This window comes from Ochotona curzoniae, unplaced genomic scaffold, assembly GCF_017591425.1.
Source record: "Ochotona curzoniae isolate NIBS_2020 unplaced genomic scaffold, NIBS_Ocur_1.0 contig_430, whole genome shotgun sequence".
NCBI classification, from domain to species: domain Eukaryota; kingdom Metazoa; phylum Chordata; class Mammalia; order Lagomorpha; family Ochotonidae; genus Ochotona; species Ochotona curzoniae.
In genome coordinates, this window is record NW_024466219.1 from 12815706 (window position 1) to 12829820 (window position 14115).

A 14115-nucleotide genomic window follows, 5' to 3' on the forward strand; every position below is an offset into this window, starting at 1 on the left:
ATGGGACCAGGGTGCTTGGCGGTGCTGGCAATGTCCCTGTCTCTGCTCCCAGGTGGCTAGTCCCCTTCCCCATTAAGAAGACATAGGCTGTGGGCCAGGAGGAGAGGGAGGAGTGACGTGTGTCCCAGTAGGGCTGCCCACCCCCCTTACTCCCTTACCAGCAGAGGCAGGCATGGGAAGTGGGGTGGGGGTGTGGAGCCGGCGCTGGCCCTGTCCATGGCTGCTTGGGACCCTGGAGGTTCAAGGTGGTGTCTTCTGTCCAGCCTTCCACAGGAGTGGATGGGGTGCAGAAGGGTTCCAGACCTGGGATAAAGAGACTGGGACTGCAAGGCCTTCCGCAGGGTCCAAGTTCAACCTTTTGCCCCAGCCTTGCAGTCTGATCCACAATGCTCCTTTTTGGGGTACAGGGCTACTTTCAGGGTCCAAGTATCCAGCTAACTTATGATTGAAGATTCTTTCCCATGGTCTCATCCCAGGGTTCTTTCCTGCCCACACCCTTCCTAGAGCTCTGAGGTCTGCACCTGGTTCATTGTTAAAAGTGGGCTTCTCCCAGCTGGTCCAGAGTCTCCCCTGGTGGGTTGAGAAAGCCCCTCTCCCCAGGGCGTGGGGTGGGCTTCTGAGGGCGGAGGGGAAAAGCGGTGCTGGATCCTTCGCCTCTGGGTCCTTATGCATGCACAAAAAGAAGGCAGGAAGCCCCAGGAGGATGTAGAGAATTTGAAGCACACCAGATGGCACTTGACACTCAAGGGGGTGACACATGGGGGGGTGACCTCTCTCTCCTGGGGGTTCTCAGTAGGACTTGGGGGGAGCCAGCAGGCCCCTCATTCTGGAGGGAGACAGTCCAGAGGTGAGGGCAGGATTCAAGGAGTGGTTTGCGGTGGGAAAGAGGGGTGTATCCTAGGGTCTGTGGAGAGGGCTGCGTTTCCCTTGCTCAGTGCTCTGATGGTTCTGGGAGTCTAGCCATGGGGTGACCTTGAGGATGGGGGAGGAAGTGCCCTGGGCCAGGAAACAAAGCAACAAGTGTGAAAGATGGGCAGGAAGCAGCAGGTCAGAGAGTTCTAGAAGATTGCTGGACAGAGCCACGGAGGCAGCAAGGGCTGCAGGAGACACCTCTGGGGCCCCACACTTAGCCTTTCTACTCCCCACCCTGGCCAACACCCTTCTCTAGGTAGCCACCTGTGTCCCGCCTCGCATCTTAGCTCTGGGGGAGCACAAAGTCTTCTTTTTTTTTTTTTAGATTTATTTTTATTATTTTTTTTCATTGGAAAGGCGGATATACAGAGAGGAGAGACAGAGAGGAAGATCTTCCGTCCGATGATTCACTCCCCAAGTGAGCACAACGGGCCGATACTATGCCGATCCGAAGCCAGGAGCCTCTTCCGGGTCTCCCATGTGGGTGCAGGTTCCCAAAGCTTTGGGCCGTCCTCGACTGCTTTCCCAGGCCACAGGCAGGGAGCTGGAAGGGAAGCGGGGCTGCCGGGATTAGAACCAGCGCCCATATGGGATCCCGGGCGTGCAAGGCGAGGACTTAACCACTTGCGCCACCGCGCCGGGCCCCACAAAGTCTTCTTATACAAGTGGTACCTGTGATTTTGAGGGCCTCTTGGTAGCCCTGTTGGGTGGAGGCTGGCTGAGCCAGCCCCAGCTCTTCCCAAGCCTCCGTGTCTCTCCTTGTACAAAGTCTCCCCCAAATTCTTGCCTCCACAAGGCTCCTTGAGATCCACTAGGGGGGACTCCTCCCTGGGCAGGGTCTGCCTTGCTCTGGGGTGCGTCCAAGTGGAGATGGAGCCCCCAGGACCTCAGGCAAGCCCGTCAAGTGGCGACCCATAGGCTTCTGTCCAGCTGGAGGATACAGGCACTCATACATAGCACATGGTTGGCCAGCTGGGTCTCCAGGGCTTCAGATGGGGGTGTGTGGGCAGCCCCTCTGAGCCCCTCATTTCGTCTCTGAAGCTGAGCAACCTGGTGAAGCAGGTGGATGGAGGAGGGCAGCTTGGTGGCAGCAGACTTGAGGGGCTCACCCTGGTGTGTACCCCCAAACCCCATTCCTACCTCCAGGGTGAAGCAGGGCCATCCCTCCCGGCAGCCTCTGTCCCAGACTGGTTGCCGCCTCCCTGGGATTTTGCCGCCTTTGGAACTGCCAGAGATGACACGGGGCTGGCTGGAAAGTTCGGGTTGTGTGTGTGTGTGTGTGTGTGTGTGTGTGTGTGTGTGTGAGAGAGAGAGAGAGAGAGAGAGAGAGAGAGACTAGAGCCTCCCCAGAACAGACAGGAGGGCAGTTGGCCAGAGACCCCTGTCTGTGCCCCAACAGGGCTCTGCAGGTTTGCCAGCCTAGGAAGTAAGGAAATGTGTGGCTGGGTGTGGATGGAGAGCCGACCTTGGGGAGAGTGTGTGTGCATGCCTATGTGTGTATTTGGAGAGGTAGGTGTGTTTGGGGAAGGTGTGTGTGTGTATACAGGGGAAGGTGTGTGTTTCAAGGAAGCGTGCATGTGTTCATGAACTTGGAGGAGTGTGTGTTGGGGAGAGGTGAGTGTGTGTGTTTGTGTGTTCTACACGCCATGCCTCACCCCCAAGTCTGCCTGTCTGACCCAGCCTCAGTCTTTCCTCCTGGTAGCCTAAGAGCTTGCCAGCTGTGCTGGGTACTCAGGCTTGCCAAGGCCTACCTCCCCTCCCCCCAGTCCCTGGTAGCTAGGAACTGCCCTACTGGACCTTCCACCTAGCAGCGGCTCTAAGGAAGGTGGGCAGTGGGAGCTATGGCACCCAGGCCAGGGCAGAGAGAGGGTGAGGGTGGCTAGAAGGATTGCAGCCCTTCCATGCCTGCCTTCCTCCAAAGCTGAGCCAGGGGGAGGGGCAGGCTCCTGGGACCACAAGGAGGATGGGCGAGGACGGCCCGGGGGGTCCACAGAGGAGGGTGAGTGTGTGTGGGAGCCAACACCCCAGTTCAAAGGAAAGGCAGGAAGCAACCCCAGGCACGAGAAAAAGGAAACCTCTGGGCTCTGGCAGCAGCGGGCAGGGGCGCGGCCGGGTGGGGCTGGCGGCAGAGAAGAAAGCCTGGCTCCGGGCGCCGCTGGCCCCCTGCCCGCCCCGCGCCACCCGTCCGTGGCCTTCCACCCTGACGGTCCCCGATGCGCGGCTGTTTGCTTTCCGCACAGCCGGTGCCCACAACAGAGAGGGCTGCCCAGAGCGTCCTGCTGGGGCTTTGCGCACCTTGTGCAGGTAGGCAGAGTAGGGGCAGGGAAGTGCTTCTGGCTACCCTTACCCCATTGGCAATGACAAGTTTCTGTTAGCCGGGTTAAGGGGTCCCGCCTCCTGCCCTTCAGACATGGGAGAGCAGGTCTTAGGAGAAGAAAAACACCCGAGACGCCAAACTCGGGCAGTGAGTTATTTTGGAAGAAGCCAAAGGACATGGTGGGGGGAGGGGTGCTAGAGCTCAGGGGCTGGCACTGCGCCCCCCCCCAGGAGCCATGCCAGGGCAGGCCATGGCGGGCTGGCAGCAGGCAGGTGGGGGCTGGGCCAGGCTGTGGTGCCACAGGGCCCCTCTCAGATGAGGCTGTCCGTGTGCCCGGTGCTCAGCCCTCGCTCTCCCAGAGCCCTCAGGGAAGCCTGAGCCCTGGAAGTTCCCCACAAGGGACTATGATGTGCGAACTTGAGGCTGGGGCTGGGAGGCACTGGCAGCTGGGCTCTCTGCTCCCTGCTGCCCAGCGGGGCTGCTCTTCTAGCAGGCATCAGCTGGGCTAGAATCTCCCTCTGGAAGAAGAGGAGCTCATCGGGAAGGTTCATTCTCGGGCCCCAGCTCCGTGGTTCCTGAGGGGGTGCAGACATGCCCAGGAGCCAGCCCTTGACCTGGGGTCCTGGTCAGTAACAGAGCCCGTGTTTGTCTGGTGACTGAGCCGGGCCAGGGGACTCTCCCTTGTCTCCTGGAGGTGATAATGTTCTCCCATCTCACAGATGAGGCCACTGAGACTGGACTGTTGCCTGAAATCACCAGATAAGCATGGCTGCCACTGGGATTTCAGCCTAGGCAGCGCCAAAGGGTGAGAGCTCTGAGGGGAAGGGCAAGGCTTGGGACGCCTATAACCCCTTTGGGTCAGCCCCTTGAAGCCCAGCCTCAGTTTCCTGTGCAGCTGAGGCCCTCCTCGTGGGGGTCAGCTTCCCTGTGAGGCAGCCTTGCCATACAGGGATGGCCTGGTCTGACACACTGGCAGGTGCACTGGAGGGGGGAACTCCCTGTGTCAGACCATGCTGGTGGCATCTGCTGAGACCAGCAGTTGGGGCAGCATGTGCTTGGGGGAAGAGCGAGGCTCCTGGGCAAGAGAAGGACTTGTCTAGTGTCAGGATGCAGCTGGGGCTGGCCAGGGGAGGCCCCCTAGGCTCAGGGAAGCTGTGAGGTCAGGAACACGTGAAGAACCGCAGTAGGGCCCTCGCTGCCCAGGGCAGCAGGTGCCACAGCAGGACTTTCTGCCTTCTTCGTCTCAGGGCACACATGAGCAAAACCACGACCCAGAAAAAAACCAGACCTGTGGTGTGTGGGTGTGTGGATGGTCTCCCAGGGCACCCTGCCCAGGTCCAACATGTCCAGTCAACCACAGGTACCATCTGATCACCCTGTGCAGGCCGCATGTCGCAGGGGTCAGGGTGTTCATCTGCCCCACAGGGGGCCTGGGCACAGGTCTCAGCTCTAGAATTGGCCCGTAGCTTTCTTGCCCTCCTCTGTCCAGTTTTCTCAGCATTAGTTTAGCACCAAAGGCTTGGGAAGACGCTTGTGTCTTAGCTCAGTGCTTGGGACACAGTGATAGGTGCGAGTTCCTCTTTTTATTTTTTAAAGATGTGTTTTAATTCGAAAGGCTGAGGCACAGAGAGGAGACACCGAGGGAGATGTTCCATCCGCTGCTTCACTTTCCACGTGGCCACAATGGCCAGAGCTGAGCTGGTCCAAAGTTGGGTATCTAGAGCTTCCTCTGGGTCTCCCACATGGATGAAAGGGCTTGAGGACTTCAGCCAATTTCTGCTGTTTTCCCAGGCTACAAGCAGGGACTTGGATCAGAAGTGGAGCAGCTGGAACATGAACTGGAGCCCATACGGGATGCTGGTGCTGTGGGTGGAAGCTTAGCTCACTATGCCACAGAACTGGTCCCAGGAACTACTCTTGTTGGTGGTTCTGGTCTCCCCTGAGAAGAGATATCTGGAATGGGGAAACTGAGGCAGCCACTGGGTACCCTTGACCTCTCCCTGTGTCTCTGCCTACTTAGCACTTTGTTGAGTGACACCCAGGGGATTGGCTCTAAGAACGCAACCATCTCTACCCCCAACTCTCCTCCTCGTTCCTTCCCCATTGCCCTTGGAGGTGCGGCTGGGGGAGGGAGTGTCCCACAGGAGGGAGGCCAGACTGTGACTGGCGGCTGGAAGGTGCCAAGTGCCTTCCATCGCTCAAGGGTCAGGGATTTGGATGTGGTGCCCAGGCCTAAAGCCAAAGCAGATGGACTAATGGAGGGGGGAGTGGAGAGAGACAGTGGCACGCAAGAGGCATTGGCGCTCCCTAGTGCCCCTCCCACACAGCGCCAGGGTCACTGGTGGCAAGCTGAGGAAGGTGCTTCCTCCTGTGGGAACTGGGAAGAGGGGATCACAAGGCCAAGGGCTGGGCTGGGTGCTGGTGAGAGCTACAGGTGGGAAATGTCCCTGCCCATTCTGGTGGCCTCCGAGTGCTTTTCTCCCCCCACACCGAGCCTGAGACTTTCTTGCCCTCAGGGGGTCTCTGGACCTCTCCCAGCAGCTCGTGGTCTCCCATCCCCTGCCTAGGGTGCTGCTCACAGCGTCTCAGCTCCAGCTGCCCCCAGAGCACCTGCTCAGGCCGCACAGCCCCCCTCCCCTTTCTCGTGGTCACTGATGACGCTACTTGAGCCCCCAGGCTGAGTTGTGCAGCAATGTCTGCCTCCATCCTAGCCCTCGCCTGTTCTGATGCCTGCCCTTGGCTGGCTTGGTGCCAGGCACTATCTACCCTTGTGATGCCAACAGGACACATAACCAAGGGGCCCAAGTTGGCGCAGTGGGAACACTGAACCCCTGCTCTTCCCTCTCATGAGGGCTCCAAGGGGGCATTTGGAGCTCCTGGAGTGGTCATCAGAAAGTGGGGCACTTTCAGAGCATGGGCCATGCCTCCCCCTCCAGGCTGGAGCCTCATGAAGTCAGGGTCTCTGCCCAGGGTCCCTTCTTTCTCAGCATCACATCATAACGCCCCTCCAGGCCCTCCTTCCTCTCCCCCTCCACCTCTACCTTCCACACACACTGATGTGCCCAGTACAGGTTTCTGCCTGCAGGGGGCGCTCTGTGCAGGGCCATCAACTGGACGGGTGTTTGCCTTCAGTCTTCCCTCCCTCCATCTGGGCTCCAGATCTGGGGCAGCCTAGGGATGGGTGTTTGAGAATGGGGAGGCTGGATCAGGTGTCCAAGGATTGTGAGAGTAGAGGCAGGAAGGAACCGTAAACGAATCCTCTGCCTTTGTGGTGGACCGAGCTGATTAGCAGACTGGGAGGAGACCAGGATGGAAGGGGCCTATTGTCCAGGACAAAAGCTGGGGAGAATGAGAATTGGGACAGGACCTGGGCTCCAGGTTCTCTTCCCTGGGGGACTCCACAGAGTCAGAGCCTGGAGCTGGCATCCCTCTCAGGTCACCCTGGGCAGCACAGTTACCCAGCTACAACATCTGTGAACTGAGCACCTTGGACCAAGCCCCTTACCCAGGACCCCTTTGCATGTGGGGACTCTGTGCTTAGAAGGGATGCTGGCCTGCTGTGGACGAGTTGAAATCCTGAGTGATGCTGTCACATGGAGTTTCACATTGTGATTTCACTGGTCCTTCTGTCGAAGGACGACTGTGATCTGGTCCCAGTGGCGATACATTGATACAACACACGTTCCTGGCACAGAATCACACCTGAGTTCCGCTGCCTCTGTAACCGAGAAGACCACAGGGCCGTTGCATGACCGGGAGGGCTGGGGGCATCTTTTTAACATAACAACAGAGCAGCTAAGGCAGCACAAACTCAAGCTGCCCCACCTGGCTGGGTCAGATCCCAGCTCTGCCTTCTTCACCTAGTCTTTTGGGGGAAAGACCGACCACGTTGGACTTTAGTTTGCTCACCTGCAAAATGGGGATGCTGTGGGATTCAATAATAGTCATTCATGGAGGTCCAGCACGTGGTGGCCACTCAGCGATGCTAGCTCTGATCTCACTTACTCTGACCTGTCTGTGTTTGCTGAGTATCTGCCAAGTGGCAGGCACAGCCCAGGAAGGCACTGGCATTAATTTTCAATGCAGGATCCCCTGTCCCTCAAATCCATCATTTTTGCTTTGAGCCACTCAGATGCCACTGGGGCTGCCAGGTGGTGTTGTGGTGTCACAGTGTGCGTGTCTGGGTTGCCCTTATTCCACCTCACAGTGTGAGAGAAGAGATGTTGGCCACGGGGCTACACCAGAAGATGCCAGGTGCTTCCTCTAGGAGACAAATTCATGGCACAGGAAGAAAAGTGGAGAAAGAGGGAGAGAGGTCCTGCTCATGAGGCTTGTATTAAGGCATGTCGTTATAACTGTCCCATTTGATTCTTGATTGCTATTAGTCTTGCTAGACATAAGTTGTAAATGAAGCTCCATTTTTGTATATCCAGAAAAAGAGTTTATATAGGATTTAGTGCAAAAAGAGATCTCAGGCATTTGGGTTGTGGAGGGTTGGGACTGCATCCTGGGCAGATACGGCTGGAAATGACCAGGGACTCATCTTTGTGGGGGGCACTGGACTTAGGCCAGCTGCTCAGGCCTTATCCAGCTGTGTTACCCCAAGACTACTGTTTCCTTTGCTGTAGGTAGGGAGGGGCAGCAAGAGTTGGGAGCTCAATAGGCCTCTTTCCCCAGTTGTGTCTGCAGCAGCTCCCACCCCACCCGTAACCCATCCACCTGCTGCTGTTGGTTTGTACTGTGATTGGTGAGCACAGGGTTGGGAGCACCCAGCCTGAAATTCTGTTTTCCACCCACTTGCTCAACATCTTTGGATAAGTCCTCTGACCTTGTGGTGACTGCCTCTTGTAAGGTGATTACTCCTGACCCTAGGATGTTACAGATGAGTATGAATAAACAGGGAGAGAGAGAGAGAGACAGCTCAATGAGTGACAACAGAGAGGAGACAGCAGTGCAAGGGAGGTGCCAGGGTCCTGGGGGACTTGGAGTGTTCACTCTGTGAGACTTGAGATCCCAGGGACCGGGACAGGCCACGGCCATCCCCAGCACCTCCAGGGCCGTGTGCCCAGCCAGAACAAGGCCCCCCATTAACTATGTGCAGCCAGCGGAAAGAGGAATGCCCACACCCCAGCCAGCCGACGCCACGCCGGCCCTCGCCTCGCCGTCCGTTCTCCTGTCCTGAATGCAGAAGCCCAGGGTGCCGCCTCCCCCTCCGCCTGTCCTGCCTCCACCTGCCAGAAAGCATTAGGCTCACCGGCCAGATTGGCATGGGGGTGCAGAGGCCCCAAGCCTCCACCCTCAGCATGATGCCTCTGTGCCTTAATGCCAGTCTAGAACCCTGAGCATGCCTGGTGCTGATGGACAGGTGTTGCTGGAGGCTGCAAGGAGGCAGCGAGGGGAGTAGGGCCCAATTCTGATGCTTTGTTCAGCCCACAAGCCCCTGACCTGGGCTGGAGCCCCTGATGGGCAGACCACCTCATTTCACTCCCTGCCACTTGCTTTCCTGGGGTCACAGGAAGTCCTTTCCAGTGTCCCTCCTTCGTCCTGCTATGAGGCAGCCAGCTCCTGCTTTGCTAGCCCTGCAAGGACTTGGCTTCCTCTCCTTTTCTTCAGGGAGAAATAGATGTGGCCTGTAGAAGTGACCTTGGAGCTGTCACACACGTGGTCCCCACCCAGGGATTGCTAAGGGCTCTCCTACAGCTGCTGACCTAGGGAGGCCTCTGCCTGCAGCCTGTTGCTCGCCAGCGCCCTGGGCCATAGCCATCCCCGCATCACCACCAGCGGAGGAGAGGGTCCAGGTGGGGAGTGGACCAGGGGCAGGATTTGAGCTTCTGCTTGGACCTGTGTCCCTGTACTATAGTCAGACACATCTCTGAGTCACTTAGCAAATAATTGATGGAGGCAAAATACAGCCAAGGGCTGACCTGCCAGACGCTGAGCCTGTCCAGTGCCTCAGTTCTCCCATGGCTTGTCACTCAACTGGACTGTGCATCAGTTAGGGAGCAGCCAGGCTGCTGACGTCAGAACCTACATTTCTGACTTTTCCCAAGCACAGCCCTAAAGACAGCCCTGGGTAAGTCGGCCCACCTGTCCAGCTGTGGGCAGCCACTCCCCACCCTGCCTTCCTTGCTCTTTGCTTGGATAAAGCACCACTGCTTCTCTCCCAGGCCTTGAGGAAGACCTGTGGATGTCACTGTTGACTGACTGCAGGATGTAGTTAAGAGATGGTTCCCAAGTGAACAATCTTGTCATTCTTGTCCAGGAGCCCAAGCAGGAAGCCAGGAAAATGTATCTTTGCTTCACCTGGGATGGAAGGGGCTGGTGGGGACGTCTCTCCCTCTGGGACAGCAACCCTAACTCTTCAACTCCAGGGAGTGCTCCCGCTGCCATTCACCATCCCAGTTCACCACCCTGCTCCTGGGGCTCGGGCCCTTGGGTCCTGACTCCCACTCACTGGTTTGTTTCTCAAACCAGGCTGGGAAAAGAACCTTGACCCCCTACTGTGCGCCTGCAGTGTCCTCAGAGGTGACATGGGCCCCTTGCACACAGGTGCTTATCATACTGGCAGACTGAGCGAAAAGACAGATGAATGAATGAGGGCATGAGTGTCTCAATCCCCATGTGAAAATGGCGAGAGGCCAGCAGGACACAGAGCAGAAGCCAAGCCAGGCTGGAGCCAGTGGACCTGCCTGGGAGAGGGGCTGGAGGAAGAGAGGCCACCTCCGACCTGACAATGGCGTGGGAGCCTGAGCTGTGACATCCAGCCCAGAATGACTGTGGCAGGGACCAAGTCACATCCCTGCTAAGAGGGGGGCCCTCTTAAACTGCCCCCAACTTGGGTTTCTTTAGAGTGAGACACAGCTGTTTCACTTGGAAGCTTTTGCATTTCCCAGCCACCTGCTTGGTTTATCATTATTATTAGTAGTAGTAGTATAAAGAAACCCCCTTGGGAAAATGTCCATTTGGTTCCAAACAAGTGAAGTCATGAGCCAAGGTGAGTAGCTGGCCCTGGGTTTAGATGGGCTTCAGGGACTCGAGGCTGTTGCTCTGGGGCCTCTGTGAGGCACCTGACACCTGTTTAGGCCCCCACGGTTGCAGAGGGCTCTGAGGAAGGTGGGCAGTGGCTGGGGCATAGAGCCCCGGAGCATGCATCACCTGTGAGGGTAGCCAGAGCCTGTGCAGGGTGCAGGGGCATGCAGAGCTGGGAGTGTGGCTAGGATGTACAGACGCATGGCTAGCTTCAGCTAACTAGCTAGCTGGGATCCACTCCTGGGAATCCATGGGAATCCAGGAGTAGGGGGTGGGCTTGGTTAGCCTGGGGGTCACGATAAAGGATTTAAGTACCTTATTTTTTTTTAAAGGTTTTAATCTTAGACAAAATACACAACTTGTAAAAGAGTACATATTGTGAGCCCGGTAACCTCTTAGGAGTGAACAGCCAATACCCAGACCAGAGAGAGAGCATGGCCAGCTCTCTGGAGGTACCCCCTGCCCCCAACCCAGGCTGATGTTGGTTATTCCCGCTCCTGCAACGGTGGCCAGCGACATGATGTCCTTCCGTACAGGTGCGTGCTGCCTGCATTCTGAACTTGATGCTTGTGTCTGGCAGCAGCATCCTTGCCATTGCCGAGTGTGAGGGTCCACGGGAATAGGAGCCACTTCATTCCAGTGCTGCCCAGTAAATGCTAAGGGTGGGCACAGGGCTCTGTGCTGGTTGGGGTGTCAGGCCCAGGGCTATGCTGGGCCACAGCTGCTGGGCCACGGTGCACCAAACTGGAGTCACCAGGGGTCCAGTCAGCTGTCAGGGCCCCAGGGACAATGGTGCTGCACCTCTTCTAGCTGCTGAGGTTGCCAGTTCATTTGGCCTGTGACTGCCTCACTCTGGGCTTTGCCTCTGCCCTCATCTTCTCATCTCCCCCCTCCCCCCCGCATATTTTCCCCATTCAGGCAGCTGGAAGCTGACACACCGCTGTGTTCCCGGACCCTCCCTCAGCCCACCAGCCCAGGCAACGCCAGCTCATTTGTTCCCAATGCAAGTCTCCTGGCCACTTTCTTGGTTTTTGTTTTGTTTTTGTTTTTAATCTCAGTGACAGAGAAAGTGATTTCCATCTGCTGGTTCACTTCCCAGATAGGTTAATAGTTGGAGCTAGGTCAAGCTGAAGCTGGGAGCCCAGAACTCCATCTGGACTCCCATGAAGGTGGTAGGGTGCCTCTTAACAGGGAGTCGGCCTGAACTGGTGCTCAGCTTTGGGGTGCAGCATTGCAGGTCGTGGCTTTGCTACAACTGTCCCCTGGCCGCTCTTGACCACCCCGGAACCAAGCCTCCTCCAGGAAACCCTCCCTGTAGGAACTGAGATTTCTTCAGCACTCACTTGGGCGGTTCTGTTTGTGGGGTGTGGGGTGCCAACTCTCCCCAGCCCAAGGCTTCCTGAGGATGGGGAGGAGTTCTTAATTTTCTGCACTCAGGGGCACACCCGCCTTGGTGCCCAGCTAGGGCTCTACATCCTAGGGTGCTGACAGCAAGGAATTTGGACTGGGGTCCCTTTCCCACAATGTCTGGTCCAGCCCAGGGTGCCATGCCCAAGACGAGCCCCAGGGCTCAGCCCTTCTCCTCCCGGCTCCCACATCAGCCAGCCAGCGGGGGCCCTGTAGGACCTTGCCTAGTCTGGCTCCAAAGGAGGTTAGCCACAGCTACCCAGGGCGTGGGAGAGGGCGGAGGAGCCTGGGGCAGGGGGGAGGGAGCCGAGCCCTTTGCCTTTCCTTGGAGGAGGCCCGGAGTCAGGAATGCCTTTGGCTGGGAGACCCTGGCTGGGGATCAGAAGATCAAAGGCGGAACAGATCAGGGTGAGGCAGGTGGCATTCACTTGGAGGCTTCTGAGAGAGGCAGCAGCTGGTGCCTCCTCGGGGCAGGGCTGACCCAGGACGCCCTGCCCTTCCCCACCCCACCCCCTCTTCCCTGGCCCTGCACAGCTTCCCCGGAAGAGAAGACTCAGCACCCCGCACCCCACCCCACCCCACCCCCACAGCAGGTGAGCAGACAGATGCCCCTCCCCCTCCGGCAGGCAGAGCGAGCTCCCCCACCACTGGCCCCACCCAAACTTTCTTGTTCTCCTGGGAAGAATTAGACAACACTGTCAGATACGGAAAGTGAGGCACACAGGGTTGGCTCGACTATGGCAGGTGGCGACCCTGGCAGGGTAGCACTGGAGCCGTCAAGTGTGTGACACCGTAAGGGGGATGGGAGGGGCAGAGGGCTCTATCCAGTCCAATTGTAAGCATGAGGGAGTGAGGCTAGACATCAGGAAGGACCTGCCAGAAAGAGGGGTGGTGGGGGAAGTGGTAGATGTGTGTGTGGGGGGGTGCCATCCAGACGTACCCAGGCAGGGTGAGCATCCAGGATGGCACAGGTATTTGAGGCCTCAGGGGCCTAATGTCACGCAGGTTAAGCAGGATCTCCTCTGGGGCGGGCCCACAGGTGGGCTGGGGGCAGGGGGGCTGACTCTGGAAAGTTCCACAGATCCTGGGGAGACCCAGGGCCAGCATGGGTGGAGCCCTCCTGGGTGGCTCTAATCCCCCTGCATTGTTCCAGGAGGCGTCCTGTTTGCGGGCAGGAGGCAGGGCCTTGGGGGAGGGGTATGGCAGCAGGTTGAGCCTCGCCAGACTGTCACGCATGTGCAAGGCAACCAGGCCCGATTCACAGGGGCAAGAGGCAGGGGTGGGGAATGCTGCTTCCCTCCGGCCTACTGCAAGGACGGGATTAAGAGACCAGGCACAGGGCTCTGTGAGCTAAGAGGCAGAGGCCTAGGGGTGTGTTTGGATGACCACTTGGGACTCTGGCTGGGAGAGACCTTGATTTTTGCAGAACTGCATCTGTAAAATGGCCCTGTCAGGTTTTCATCACTGTACTGTGGCTGAGTTTCACAGATGCAGACAGCCTGGGGCCCCCACCTAATTCAGAGAACCCCCTAGGCTGGCATACTGGCTGCGGGCTTCTCCGTGTGGGGATGCTGGGGGAGGTGTTCTCATGAGGCAGGTTTCTCTTTCAGTCTGGGGCTGGCAGAGGAGGGTGACTCTGGATTAGAGAAGCCTGGCTTGGGCTGGTCATTCCCAGACCCGCCCTGCCTGTGGACCTGGCCGAAGAAAGGCAGATGGAGCAGAGCTTGGCGCTGAACAAACAGGGCTCCCAGCTGTGGTCTGCTTCCTGCACTGCCCAGGCCTTCCCATGGACACACCCTGCTGCTCCCCGCCTCACCCAGCCCCTCTGCTCCCCCAGGGCTGAGGAAGGAGGCGTGATCTATATCCTGAGGGTGGGGGAATTGTGGGAGTCTCGCTGTGCCAGGGGTTCCATTGTGCTGGGCAGACAAAGTTCACACCCACACCCTTGCACATGCAAAACAGGGGTCCTACTGGATGGAGCTGGGGATTGCTGAGGGCTGGGCAGACACTTCTTCATCCCTTCCTATAGCAGGCCTATCCCACATCCCTCTCCAGTCCCCACCTAGGAGCAGCCCATACCTCAGTGACTGGAAATGCACCTGGTTTTAGAAAGATGTAATGTGTTTCATTGAAAGCAGACAGAGAGAGAAAGAGAGAGAGAATCTTTCACCTGCTGGGGCTGGAGCTGGGACTGGGTCAGTCTGAAGCCAGGAGCTTCATCCGGTCTCCCCTGTAAGGGTAGGGACCCAAGCACTTGGGCCATCTTCGGCTGCTTGTCCAGGTGCATTGCCAGGGAGCTGGATTGGATTAGCACTTACATAGGATGTCGTAATTGTAGTGACGGCTTCTTTAGCTGCACCACACACCAGCCCCTGAAAATAGGCCTTGGGATGAGGTATGTGTGGAGGGGTTGGGGGGCTAAATAACTGGGGGCCATAGGGTGCTCCCAC

General features: G+C 57.8%; 1 protein-coding gene across 1 annotated transcript in view; it reads left to right on the plus strand.

Moving 5' to 3' along the window:
• The window catches only part of LGR6 (leucine rich repeat containing G protein-coupled receptor 6), a 100544-nt gene that overhangs the window by 1089 nt on the left and 85340 nt on the right, over positions 1–14115 (plus strand). The gene's annotated exons all lie outside the window — the stretch shown is intronic.